A 14382-nucleotide genomic window follows, 5' to 3' on the forward strand; every position below is an offset into this window, starting at 1 on the left:
ATGTGTCATGTATATGATTGATATTCAAACGTATTAAAACGAAAACTCCTTTTATATAAAATAGGTATGTTGGGGGGGGGGCTGGCGGGAGGTTCCCCCCTCTTTTGAGAATATGAACAAAACACGCCCTTCCAGCAGTACTGGGTCATGGCTGATTCATTGAGAAGGTTGTCCTAAATGTTCTCTAGTGAAAACAGCTAGAGCATACTCTTTGAGAAATGTGTAATTCAGGAGTAAAAGCAATTGAGGTGTTGGTAATTAAACTGTAATTCCATGAAGGACAGAAGTGTAGGAAAGACGAGGCAAACTGTTGCTGTTTTTCTTTTCAAGACTCTGCGCTTCATAAGGGAGCTACTGTACTGGCCGTTGGAAGGAAGAGATTCTGGAGATGGGGAGGTAATATTGTCCTTTTTTTTTTTAAGAATACTTTCCTCTATAATCCTAAGCCCTTATATTACATATAAGAACTTTATCTAGTAGACAGCAATTTCTTTACTTTGGAGATAGGAAAATGACCTGATTTTTTTTTTTTCTGTGCTAAGTTTTGAGCTGCTTCTCCCAGGGCTGTGGGGTTGTGCTGGGAGAGCTGAGAAATCCCATCGGGGCCTACTCAACACCCTTAAAATAGCGTCTTTCTGGGAATCCGGGCTGTGGCCGTGGCCCGCACAGTTGTACGAGATGTCGCGTTAGTTTGTCACTGCTGTGGATGCAGTTAGCAGGTTCCTTCGCTGCCCTCATTTACCTCCCAGCCTTTGTCGCCTTATCTGGGCGAGCGCGCGCTCTGCGGGTGTTGCCTGCCACAGCCAAACCCGAGTGGGGGGAGGTGGGTGCTTGACTCCTGGTTCCAGGGCCCTGCCAAGGAGTTAGCGCATAGCTCGGCCCAGCCTGGGCTGCTCCGGGGCGCCGCGGGCCAGGAGCTCAGCCGCATGGGCTCTTTTCCTAGTTCACAGCTTTGAGTCCCTTTCCATATTTTGCGTCATCCTAGGCTGCGGGTAATACTTTCCTTTTCCTCTCATTAGGCTGGCCAGCACTTCCTTCGCAGCTGTTGCTGGGATTCACGTGGAATGGAGAACTCTGGATTATTTTCTGGAGGGTATCTTTGATCATTTATTCGCGTGCTGTTTCATTTTCAAGAACCTAACGCTGGTGTTAAAGAATGACTCTAAGATTCTTGAAGAACAAAGGTTCTGTTCAATTTGTATCCGTAAGAAAAGCTTCTATCTTCTCATACCACGTTACCATATTGAATACGCAGGTGAAATTGAAAACATGAAAGCCTTTTATAAGGGGCTGGTTAGGACATCTAAAAACGCTTATGAAGGGTTAAGTTGAGTCATGATATTTGTCTATTTCTCACTTTTAAGAAAAAGGATACACTTTTTCTAGTCATCAGAAACATCTACTCCCTGAATTGTGTCTGTGGGAAGATATTAGTAGAACAATAAGGGCTTCATGATGTCTCATTACATAATGAGGAAATCAGTACGCAAGGTAGTAATTAAAATTAATTTCCATTAAAGGAGCTGGTGTACATTTAAAAAGAAAAACCTTGAGGGAATCCTCTTTAATCTTTAAGTCAAATGATGTGTTTCGTTAACACAACAGGACGGGGAAAACAGACCAATCTCAGAGATTCTTTCATTCAGGCCTAGGTAGAGGTTGTAAGCAGCTGAGGAAGCCATTAAAATGGAGCCGAGAAAAAATGGTGGTGTCAAAGTGATTACTCAGAAAGCAGTTTGCATATGCAAAGCAGTTCAGTATTAGGACCTTGACCACCTTCTACATTTTGTATATTTGGGTTGTCACTCCAGTTTGTGACCTGTCGGTCTCTGGAATAGCTTTGTGTAGAACGCAAGAGTCTTTCTGAATTGGCTAATAGCTCTTGCCGGTCACCTTAAATATGCTACAGTATTGCAAAGTTACAATGTAATATTTATTAATAGAAGGGAAATATAAAATTTAATATCTGGGCAACTGAGACCTTTAAACCTATTTTAAAAGTATAATCTTGACATCTATGACACTATTTTTGTCTTTGTTATGTAGATAGAATTACGGCTATTCTACATTTCAAATGTTTTATTTATTCCAAATTTTATTCTCTGTATTGGACTTCTCAAATAAAAGGTGTACATGCTTCAGAGAGTAAAATTTTGAGTCACGGGCTAATTTATTAAGCATTAGTACATAGAAAAACAGTCTTGATTAATGTAGAACTCTGGAAGGGGCAGGCAAAACTGTTTTCAGCCGAAATTTCCTAATGCCACAGCCCTTTAAATTAAATGTCTGTTAACGTGATAGCGGCGGCGCTTTCTCCGCCTCCTCCTCGTGGTTTTGTCCGGCGAGATATTGCGTGGCAGTCGCACTGACTGCGAAGTGTTTAAATGATGACACCATTATGTGAAGTGGTTTTGAAATGAGAGAGTCCAGCCAAGAATTACATCTGCTCCCGTCTCCTTCGCACCCTGCTCTCGGGCAGTGCAGATTATGATTGATTTGTTTGTGACAGATTGCAGGAAACAGTCATTGATTTTTCAATATTTTACCTTAAAATTATTTACAGTTGTAACCATGGGGAGGTATTTCCATGGGCTGTCAGCCCCTGAAAGACTAGGATGATATTCCCTGCTCTCTGACAAGACAAATTACCTGTAATGAGTGCAGTAGCTGAAGGGTATACTTTTATTTTAAAATATGTCAATAACCCCAGTGACTAAACGAATATTGATTTAGCATAATGAAGCCTGAGTAATGTGAAAATGAGCTTTTTCAAGGGGCATGGTGAAGACTTTCTTTTCGGCTGGTCGGAAGGGGCTTTTCATTCTTTCCAAGCAGCTAGTAGAGATACAGAGTGTTATGTGTAAACCAGCAGGAGTGGCTGTGTCGTCCGTGAGAACCAGAGTCCGAATATTTTGCCCTTGCTCTTAGCGACTCTTTTTCCAATCTCATTTGGACTCTTGCTTTTTAGTCATAGGATAGCTACTGATTTGCTCGAGCTGATCTTTAACCCACTGAATATTTTTACAACTTCAACATATTTGGTATTAGACCTTCCGTAATGAATATTAAAATGTAACTATACGTACAGTCATTTGTAGGTGACGTGATAATTACCTTAAGACATTTCAGATGGGTCACTGTAGTATTTCATGTGCCGTGTTTTATGGTAGAATAACTCCCAGTCCGGACATCAGATTGCTTTCAGGGGAATGAAGATTAATTTCCGTGGGTCCTGATATTGTACGTGCTGGCACGTGTTTTCATTTGTGTCAGACTGCTCCCCCTTTTAAACATGCAATTCTCACCTTTTTATGGATTAAGATCTCAGTACATAAGGTCTTTCATGTGGGAATGACAGCCAGGAAGTGTATCGCTTTATTTTATAGTCCATCAAGAAGCCTGAGATTTTATGCCTGAACAAGTATCTCCATATCTAACTTGATAAGGAGAAATAGGGCAAACAACGGTAGTAATATATAGCAGGAAAGTGAGTATTTGCACAAGATGTCAGACTGGTATTTCATGGGAGCCTAACATGTTTTATGATAACTAATAATAATACAACCTTATTAAAAAGCAGTAGGTGAAATCCCTTTAGAAATTGAATAGCAGTTACGATTTCAAGGACACTCAGCCGGCCCTTTGTGGGTTCTGCTCCTGTGTGGGTTGGCACTAGGAGTGTCGCGGTAACATGGAAACTAGAAACACGTGTTCTCATGGGAAATGGGGTGGCCTCTAGAGCAAAACGTGGCCATTTTATTTTCCCCGAGCACTTGCCGAAGGCCGGGACACAGAGGACCTCTGCCACTGGCCTTCGGTGTGTCCCTCGGCGAGCCAGGTGGCTTCTAAGAGGCTGGTTTCCTGGTTCCGAATGCGGTGGGACTTCATTTCCGCATCACCCTGCCCCCACATTCTTCCCCCTTTTCTATAAAAGAGCCTTTGAAAATAGAAACACGAGGGACGCGCCACCATCATATTATAAAACTAATGGTCCAGACCTTCAGGCACTGTTTTGGTTTATCAGTTTTTAAGTCGACGTCGTATCCATAGAACTTACCCGTGGACGAGACATTCAGATGCGCCTCCCAGGAAAAAGAGTTTTTAATCGTTTTTTAAAATAAAGCACAGTTTCTTCAGAGAAATCTATTCTGAGGAAAACATCTGTATGGATGTCCTTAGTTTATTTTGGAGTAAGACAGTAAATATGTGGTATTCAGTACCTCTCGACCTCAGTGTTGTTTTAAACCTGTGTGTTCATTTCACAGTACGGGTGTAGGGCTGTTTGTGTGAATTAAATTTAATAAACACATGGACACAGTAAAGCGTCTCCTGGGCAGATCATTTCTCTTTCTTGGGTGCTATGCCATTCTCCACGTCTTCTGTCCTCCTGAGAAGAGAAATAGCCTGCCCTTGTTCTCCTTAAGGGAAAAACTGTGTAAGTGTTTTTAATCATGCAAGTCATTGCCTTGGGTTGGTTAAAACATTTTTGTTGAAGAGGAGAAAATGTCCATTTGAAAAATATTTATTGTATTTATATCTCTTAAGAGGAACAGTTTATGTTGCTGCAGTACATACAGATCAACCAACTTAGTTAATATTTTTTCAGAATTCATTTTACTGTGTTTGGTCGGACCTTCTGTGATAACTTAATCTACGAACAAATCAGCACATAATTCCATTTTCCAGGCGACCTCAGCCCGTTGAATAGTTACACAACTATGGGGGGTGGGGGCAGTTTGATAGTCGGTGCAGACGGGTGCAGTGAGTGTTTGTAAATGCTCCGTGTGTCCTAGCTGGTGTGTTATCGCGTGCGTTTTAAAGTGAGCGCTGAGGAGGGATGCCCCTGGCACGTAGTTATTAAAATGCCTCCTACAGGTAGTGTGTTGAATTAGTGTACGTAGTTGATCAGTGACTCGTCTTCTCCCAAAGTAAAGTGTCGCGGTGAAGTTAAGTGCAGTGGGTGAGGCGGAAGATGCCACAGACCGACGGTGACAATGACCGTGACAGCTAAACGGGTTTCCTTTCTCTTAGATTCAGCCCTTGGTCTGAAATTGCCTGTGGTCTGGCCTATCTAGATGCAGAGGACAGGGAACAGTCAAGTGCCGAAGTGGTCTGAGGATGTTTGGGGTGCTCCTATTTATAGACTGTAGTGTCTGCCCAGTTCGGAAGGAGGTTACCCACTTCCTGATGGTCAATTTTAAATGCTGAGTGTCGTGACATATCATCACACGTATCACCACATATCATCACATCATTTTCTGTTTTACTCAGAGGATAGGGAAAAATCCACTTTATATATTGGCTTTTCCCCCTAACATGCCTTTATTGGGTTGAATGAATGCACCTGAGAGGGAAGTCTCCAGAACGCCCCCTGCTCCATCTCGGAAATCCCGACAATGCAGTATCGTCAGAGGAGGTTTAAAATCACTCCTAGTGTGAGCACACTCTAGTCTGGGAAAAGACTTGGAATGTGTATGTATACACACACACACACACATTTTAATTCTGTATATTTAGTGCCTCTGGAATAGGACATTTTCCCCTGCCTTGACAAGTTTTTATTGCACTCAGTTTTCCACAGGAATACAGAGTGTATACATGAAGCTCGTCAATCATTGTCAGACAGAAATCATTAAACAATAGATGGCATTCAAAGAACTCTGAGGGCTTATTCTGACTCAGGATCAGGTAGCTAAAGGGCCATAAAACTTTGGGGAACAAACTTACTTCCTGCTTGGACCCTTATCATTTCAATTAGCAAAGTAGATTTCATAGGATTTTATGCATTCTTCCTTAGGCCTGATCCACCCACAGGGCCGCACCCACCTCCATCATTGTTTCAGGCTTAAGGCATTGTTTCAGGCTTACGTCAGGCAGGGGAAGTAAGGCATCCAAGAGATTAGGAGACTTGCAGACAGAAGGAGGACTCAGGCTATGTCAAAGCTGAGGGGCAAGGATCCATCACCCCCTTTTTCCATAGCCTCCCAAGTCCTTCCCTGAGGGCCCCTTCATGACCATGCTTGTCTTAGGTCGCCCCTCTTTTGAGGACTCTTACTCATCATTGGCTACCCAGTCATTCACTAAGGGCCAAGCAGGGTGAAGAGAAAGGGGGCAGAGGCGGTACCCCAACAAGGAAGATAAGTTTTGTCTCCTAAGTGGCTTATGGTCCCAAGGTCCTTTACTCAGCCAAAGGGTATTACAGCTTCTGAAATGGGGCAGGACAGTTCCCAACACAGATGTACTAAATAATGCATAGCTCCCTTGTATCCTTTACCCAGTGTTTCCCAGTAGGAACGTGTTGCAATGTAGAGTGCAGTGTCACAGCCTGGGCACTGACACGGACACAGGGCATTTCTTCTCGCCCTGGCCAGTTAGGTCAGTTGGTTACAGCATCATCCCGATACTGCAAGGTCGTGGGCTCGATCCCTGGTCACGGCAAAAATCTACCAGTGAGTGAATGCGTGAATAAGCAGAGCAACAATTCGATGTTTTGCGTGCTCTCTTCCTCTCTTTCTAAAAAAAAAAATCAATAAAAAATTTTTTGAGAAAGAATTCTTTATATCGCCCTTTTACACCCATACTCACACATTTCCCACCCTCTGCCTAACGCCAGCAGCCACCAGTCTGTTCTCCAGTTTGATAATTTTGTCTTTCCAAGCACGTGACATGAATGGAGCCATATACTACACAACCTTTTGGAATGGCTCTTGTTGCTCAGCATCACTTTACAGAGATTTCAACTTGCATACACAACACTTTGTTGTTCTTTACATTCGGGCAGTATCCCAAGGTGTAATTGGCCCACAGCTTGCTTAACCATTCCCCAGTGGGGACGAGTTGTTTTAGTTTTTGATTATTACAAATGAAACTGCTATAAACACTCATGCACAGGTTTTTGTGTGTGTGTAAGTTTCCATATTCTTGGGATAAATGCCCAGGAATGCACTTGTGGTTCATATGGTAATTACATACAGTACTTTTTTAAGACTAGAATTGGTTGGGTTTTTTTTTAATGTATGGAAGGGAAAACAGGACATCTACATTTTTGTGGTGCTTTTGCTTTAACTGAATCTGTTAAGGATTTTAAAACATGTGACTATCGTAAATAACCTGTTGACAAGTATCAACAAACAATTTCCCACAACCTACGCGTTTTCTTATTTTTAGGGAAATACTTCTTCAAAATTTACTTCTTTTGCCCGGGGTGGGGGGTGTAAACAATTTCTATGTGAAGGAATAAATGTAGACATACATGACAGAAGAGACGTTGCGAAGCTGATGGGTTACGTGGAGAAATTTTCGGAGGGTTTTCCAGGTGTGGATAAACACTTGGCACTCGAGGACGCGTGGTGACAGTTTCTGCATCGACAGACCCTTGAGCTTTCGTTGCCATCATCTTCCCTGCAGTCTTTATTTGTAAGAACTGATCATCTTGACAATTCGTGTTCAGTGCTGTTGCATTTACTGCTCATTTAGTTCCCCTCTACACACTGAGCAGGAAGGAGGGGAAAAATGAAGCATGTTGTTCCTGGGACACGGCTCCGAAAGACAGGTGTTTGAGGGCAGAAAGCGCCCCGTTCCCCATCCCGGTGGAGGCAGCCCCGTCACATCCTGCTCACCGGGACTCGGGGAAGTGTGTGCCGAGCCACATACGCCGTGTTTGGGGGAGGCCCACCGAAAGGCTAGTTTTCACCCGCATTTTTCACCACACACGTTGACCTGAGAACTCCTACAGAAGATGTAGCTCCTTTTTTTTTTTTTTTAACACCTGGTTAAGTGACCCTTCTAATACAAGTCAGCATCATCAGGCTTTAGCTTGTCTGAATGAGGCACTGCGCTCAGGGGATCCCCGTCTTTCAACGTAGCTAAACATTGTTTCTTTCATCTTTAGCCCGTTATGGTCATGACCCTGGTGATGCAAATGACATAAGATGATGAAAATCCTTACTCTTAAGAGCGACCTGGGTAAAAGATGGCTATCCATGTGGAATCTTTCTGTCCCGGCAGTCGTTTATCTGCAGGTGGCTCTCGGAGCGCCCATTGTCCAGCGCTTCAGGCGCTGGGAGCCCAAGAGGGAGGAAGAGCAGCACAGTCCTCACGGTGCTTCGCTTGGGCAGTGGGGATGGTGCTAGAAGTCCAGAACCTTCGGGGTTCAGGGGAGAGGCTCGGAGAGCTGAGGCCCCTGCAGCCGGCCTCACAGGCCGCGGCCAGTGTGAAAGCTGAAGGAGCATATAGGTGCTGGGGTGGGGACGCCAGCTGGGGGAGGGGAAGGGGCCTGAGGGTGGCTCGTTGCAAAGGAGCTGGAATCTGGTCCCGCTGGAATTGCCTGGGGCAGCCAAGGGTAGGTCACTGCCTCCCAGTGCCTTTAACAGCTTCCTTGGCTCGAGCAACTCACCAGAAGTGAGGCGTGCTGGTTTGGGGAGAGTAATATTTGAATATAAATATGTGGGTTTGAGTGAAAAAACGAATAGATGCTCTTTCTCCTCAAAGTATGACTTGGAAGTTAGGTGATGAGGCAGCTCGAGCTGTTTGTTATTTTTATGTTTAGGAGAGAATATGATATACTTAAATAAAGAATATTTATACTTTTCTGTTCTCTTAAGTGCGTCATCTGTAAGATGATCATACTTTATAAAATTTAAGTTTATTTTAGGCTTAAAATAACAGAAGAACCTAAAGATCTTTTGAAGAACTGGAAAGTTAAAACTATAAGATCACATATAGATACAAAGTTACGTGAAGCGTGTATTTGGAAGATTATGTATAAATCTGACGGCCTTAACTAAAAAAACTACTTTGAGCAGCCTACGAAAGTATAAGTATCTCTGTGCATTATTTTTTTAAACTGTGCAAGGTAGTAGTTCAGCTAAGAGGCTTTGTAAATATGCCTCTAATTTTAGGCGGCCAAAATAGGAAGCTGTAATATGACTGAGGCCTCTTTAACTTGGGAACTTGGGAAAGGAAGGACCCAGGGTCTCTTGCAGTTTCTTTAAATCCAGTGCCGAGCTGGTGATGAAGGCAGCACAGTGGAGACACTCGGGATTTTATGTGTAGCAACACTGCCCAGCACCCCCCGCTCTGTGGCATTGCCAATGGGGAAGCCAGAACGAATTGTTTTGTGAGAGAGCTATAGGAGGTCGGTGACTTAAAGGTTCGGGGTGTGTAGAATGACCGAGCATTGTGGAATCATCTTGCCGTGCCGCTTATCTGGCCAGTAAAAAAAAAATTAAAAGAGAGAGGTGCAATTTTAGATGGTTTTTAAAAAAGTTTTTACAAACACCACAAATCACAGGTTGGTTACCGCCAGCCTTCCTGGTCCTGCCACGATCACTGTGTCTGTGTACGTGCTTTTAAAGCACCAGGCCTTTGTAATTTTGTCTGTAATTGTTTGTATACATTTTCTCTATAGAATGTTTTTAGAACAACTTAGTGCTAAGTCCCCTTAGCCCACTTGTCCTCTTTAAACTGTGTGCATGAGTGTACTCAAGCATCAGCCGCAAGACACATTAGTAGACTATTTTATTTTTTCTGGGAGCCTTATTGTTCAAAATGCCTTTCAAACTCAATGCATAAAAGGAGCAGGCCACTTCCACTTGCAGGCTTTCGAAGCTGGAGAAGGTGCTTTTCCTGTGAAGAAGCTGGGTCCCAGGAAGATGCAATGACTTGCTAGTAAGTGGTAATGAGGATCCAATGTTCTATTTATTCATGATCACTTATGCACACCTACCGTGTTTTAGCATTGTGATCAATCCGGGGAGGCAAACGTGAATATGACATATTCTCTGAATTTAAGGACGTGGGTGCCGGGCCCAGGCCTGGAGGGAAAGCGGTGAACAGCAGGCAGTGTTTGCTCTCGTGGCGCCTGGGGCTTAGCATCTGCTGTGCAGGGAGAGGCGTGAACACGCCATTTGTCACAGCACGGTACGAGGGAAGGACGGGGTTCCGCGGGACCACAGGGGGCCATCCCTGACCAAGCCTGACAGGTGGGCGATCCAAGGAAGGCTTCCTGGAAGAGAGGGGCTTTGGGGTTGAGTCCTGAAGGAAGAGAGCTCCAGACAGGGGAGGGCACGTGCATTGGAGGCCAGCAAGACGGGATGGTGAGAGACAAGTGAGGTGATTTTTGCAGGTGATCATCCAGGCCGGGGAGGGAGAGCTGCCTGCGCGTCGATGGGAGATACTAAGGTGCTAGAAGGAAAAGGACATGGTGGCCGGTTACCCACGCGGGTCAAGGAGAAGCGTGTCGGCAAGGGTGTCCAGAGGGCTTCAGCCCCCAGTCACGGGGTGGTGACCGGAGAAAGGTGCAGTGGGGAGAGAAGGTACCATGCGGGTGGGCTGAGCGGTTGGCTGGGAGGCCCTCGAGGGGTCGGAACACACAGCTCAGTAGCAGGTGGGGAACATAATAGTCTTTCGAGGTGGTATGTGTTTTACTCTCTCAAAGGGCAGATTCCTCAAAAACCGTATCTCCTGTCATGTTAAGTTTTTCACTGCATGAAAGAGCTGTGGTGGTCCTGTGACAGGCAGGTCTGGGGTGAACCGATCGGCGTTCGTGGGCATTGCTTTTGAACGAGATGGGGCTCCGACAATGAAAAGTGAGGGGAGTGAGAATGGTCCAAACATTTCAGTGAATGCAGTGCAGGGAACTTCAGCTGCGTTGGAATTCAAGGATAGAGGGGAGCACAGCATTTCCAAGAGAAAAGGCACTGGAATGTATTTTTCTCTTCAGAAATGGATGAGTTTGGACTATACCATGTGCTTAAGTAATTAGCATGTAGTGTTATCCGGATCTTATTACCTCAAACATTCATCCCACGAGCACCTAGCGCCTGCTCCATGCTGGGTACCAGGCAGCACTGGCCGTGCAGTGGGAGCCACTGTTCCCCTGGGCCGGTCCTTCCCTCGCCCACTGTGCGGTCCAGGGGATGGATTTGAAATCCTGAAAGTGGGTCTTTATGATACTCCTGTCAGTGTCTGCTTAGTACACTTGACGTACGTCGTGAGGACAGTGAGACTGTCAAATCCCATAGCAATAAATATGTGCACCTCCAGAGGCACCACCAGGAGGAAAAAAAGGGTTCAGCGTGTCCTTGACTTTCTCCCTGGTGAGGTGGGCGCGGTGGGGGGGCTTCTCAGAGCCCGGAACTTGGGCTGGTGCAGACAGTGCCTCCTGGCTGTTCCCCAGCAGCTAAGGAATAAAGGCTTGTTTGCTTAAGGGGGTAAGGGCCAGAAACAAACAAACAAACAAGCAGACAAAAACTTGACATTGTGTACACAGGTTTTAGAGTTAGAAGGAAATTAGAACCTAGTAATTCCTTGAAATTTTGACTTTGAACACTTGACATCCACTGAGAAGCTGAACTAATGCACATTTTTTTCATTTTAAAAGCAAATGAAATTACTTTTGAGCAAAGCACAGTACGTTATTGCTACAGTTTTTCCACTGTGCTTCATTTTTCGGGGGATGGGTATCCCTGCGCCTGTCTGACTTTTTTCCATCTCCTTGCTCTTCACCCTGAAGTCCTCCCACTGTACTTTACCCCTTCTCCTTGGGGGCTCCCACTCCGAAGTCCCCTCCTGACCCCTTCCCCCTCCAGGGCCCACTCAGAGTGTGTCCCCCTCCACTGTGGAGGTCAGGGGAAGGCACGTGGTGGAAATGTGTCTGTGGTTTTCTCCATTCTCTCGTTCCTCCCCATCCCATCTGGGTTTCCAGTTCCCTAGAGGCCCAGTTGCTAAATCTGAGGGTTTTCAGTTTTACCTGGCTTTTGCTGGCCACCACTCTAGGTGAACCTGTCAGAGTTTGCTGGTCCCCAGGGCTCGGCCCTTCACTTCAGTGTCCCTCCCTTGCCCGAGCCCTGTCCAGGGTTTCAGCTCTCCGCTGGGGCCTCTGCACCAAGCCTCGTTCTTTCCATCACCCTTCAACATTTCGCCTTGGTTCCTGCCTCGCTCCTGCCCTGGTTACCAAACCTGGTCACTGTCACTCTCAGAGATTCTCTCAGGGCAGGGCAGGTTTTCCTTCTGAAGGCTCCCCATTCCCACACTGGAGCCCATTCCCACTATAAGAGACAATGGGGTGTGAGGTTGAGGAATCGAGGTCCTTGTACCTCAAAAGCCACAGTCCACAGTACGACAGTAAGTGTGGTGCCTGAATGGGACAGAGCGCAGACTTTTATACAGCACTCTTTATTTTTAAAACACTTTGGGTTCACAGTAAAATTGAGCGGAGAGTACAGAGATTTTCCGGGCACCTCCTGGCCCCACACTTGCCTAACCTCCCCCTTTACTGACATCACCAACCAGAGTGGTGCATGTTTTACAGCTGCCGGATCTAAACTGACGTCCTCTCACCCAAGTCCGTAGTCCACATTGGGGTTCCCTCTTGGTCTGTGCTCTAGGGACGAATGCATAATGACATGCGTCCACAAACAGTGTCCTAGTACCATACAGAATGGTTTCACCGCTCAAAACACCCTCTGTTCTCTGCCTGCTCACCCCTGCCTCCTCGCTAATGCCTGGCAGCCACTGGTTTGTTTCTCTTTCCCCACAGTTTTGCCTTTTCTGGAATGTTGTACAATTGGACTCCCGCAGTAGGTAGACTTGTTCAGATTGGATGCTTTTACTCAGTGGTGCGCATGTGAGGTTCCTCCATGTCTTTTCCCAGCTTCTTAGTCTGTTTCTTTTTAGGGCTGAGGGTACTTCATTGTCTGGATGAACCACGGTTTGTCCATTCACCTCGTGATGGACATCGTAGCTGCTTCCAAGTCTTGGCAGTTATAAAGTTGCTATAAATAGGGGTTTGTGCGAATACACGTTTTCAGCACATTCGGGTAAAAACCAAGGCGCACAGTGGATCACTGGGTCATTGGGACTTCGTTGCTCAGGTATTCAATATACGTAATTCCTTTTTTTGGGTCAGTTGAGAGAGAGGTGTGAGAATCCCCCACTGCGACTGTGGATCTACCTCACAAGCACATTTATTTTGCCTTCACGTACTCCTTTAGCCGTGGCTCATCCTCTCGTAGGTAGGCATGAGTTTCTGAACTATACCTTTTTTTCTTTTCTCTAAAAAACTTCCAACATTTCTTGCAAGATAGGTCTACTGCCAACACGTTCTCTCAATTTTTGTTTTTCTAAGAAAGTCTTTATTTCTCCTTCACTTTTGATGGATAATTTTTTAGGGTACAGAATTCTAGATTGGTGAGGTCTTTTCTCTCTCAACTCTATATTTCAATCCACTCTCTTCTGCGTGCATGATTCTAAGAAGTCACGTATAATCCTTATCTTTTTTCCTCTGTAGGTAAGTTCCCCCTCCCCCAAGTTCTTTCAGGATTTTTTTCTCTCTGCTTTTCTGAAATTTGAGTATAATATGCCTACGTATCGTTTTTGTGGGTTGGGGTTTTTTGTTTGGTTGGTTGGTTTTTGTTTGTTTGTTTTTGTTTGTTTGTTTGTTTTTGCAGTTGTCCTGCTTGTTCTGTGTCCTGGATGTATGGATTGATAGCTGACATTAATTTAGGGAACTTCTCAGTCGTTACTGCTTCATATGTTTCCCCTGTTCCTTTCTTCTCCTGGTATATTCTTTATGCATATGTGCTCCTTTAGTACTTAACCCTCAGTTCTTAGGCACTCTGGGTTTTTCCCTCTCTTTGGGTTTAGTTTTAGAGGTTCCTACTGAGATATCTTCAAGCTCAGAGAGTCTTTCCTCAGCCAATGTGCAGTCTGCTAATAAGCCCATTAAAGGCACCCTTAACTGTTTTGATCTCTAGCATTTCTTTTTTGATTTTTTTCTTAGAATTTCTATCTCTCTGCTTATGTTACCCATCTGTTCTTGCATGCTGTCTACTTTACCCGTTAGAGTTTTTATCATTTAATCACAGTTGCTTTAAATTTCTGGTCTAAGAATCTCAGCATCCCAGTCACGTCTGAGTCTGCTTGTGAAGCTTGCTCTGTCTCTTCAAACTCTGCTCTTTTCCTTTTTGGTGTGTCTCATAACATTTTCTTGGAGTTAGACCTGATGTCCCAGTAAAAGGACTATTGTAAGTGGGCCTTTAGTAACGGGGTGATAAGGCGTGATTGGTGGGGAAGCAGGCACTAGCCCCATGATTGGGTCTCAGTCTTTTAGTGAGCCCGGTGCCTGAACTTCAGGAGTGCTGCTTTGTCACCTCCTCCCTGCCCCTCCCTTTGTCCCTGCCTGCGGGTGGGACCGAATGACTGAAATCCCCGGGGTTTTGTATTTCTCTTCCTCTACGTGGAAGGGTGGAAGCAGCTAGGAGTGGGTGCATCCTTCCCCCAGGCCACTGGGGCTCCGATGAAGCCGCAGCAGGTGCTGTCAAAACGGTCTCCCCTGAAGTGGGTCTTGCTGAGAAGAACAGGATGCCCTGGCACTTTGCA

General features: G+C 45.2%; 1 long non-coding RNA gene across 4 annotated transcripts in view; it reads left to right on the forward strand.

The window, feature by feature from the left end:
• Window positions 1-14382, forward strand: part of LOC119001114 (uncharacterized) — a 53832-nt gene that overhangs the window by 5125 nt on the left and 34325 nt on the right. For 3 of the 4 annotated variants that reach the window (XR_005069487.1, XR_005069486.1, XR_005069488.1), the window contains 2 exons: window positions 331-396; window positions 1020-4268. This is a non-coding gene — a long non-coding RNA (uncharacterized LOC119001114). Of the gene's footprint in view, window positions 1-330; window positions 397-1019; window positions 4269-14382 lie in introns of those variants that run through there. The other variant, XR_005069485.1, reaches the window with a different exon arrangement.

This window comes from Sturnira hondurensis, unplaced genomic scaffold (assembly GCF_014824575.4).
Source record: "Sturnira hondurensis isolate 20B ecotype Veracruz unplaced genomic scaffold, ASM1482457v3 Scaffold0016617, whole genome shotgun sequence".
Lineage (NCBI taxonomy): Eukaryota > Metazoa > Chordata > Mammalia > Chiroptera > Phyllostomidae > Sturnira > Sturnira hondurensis.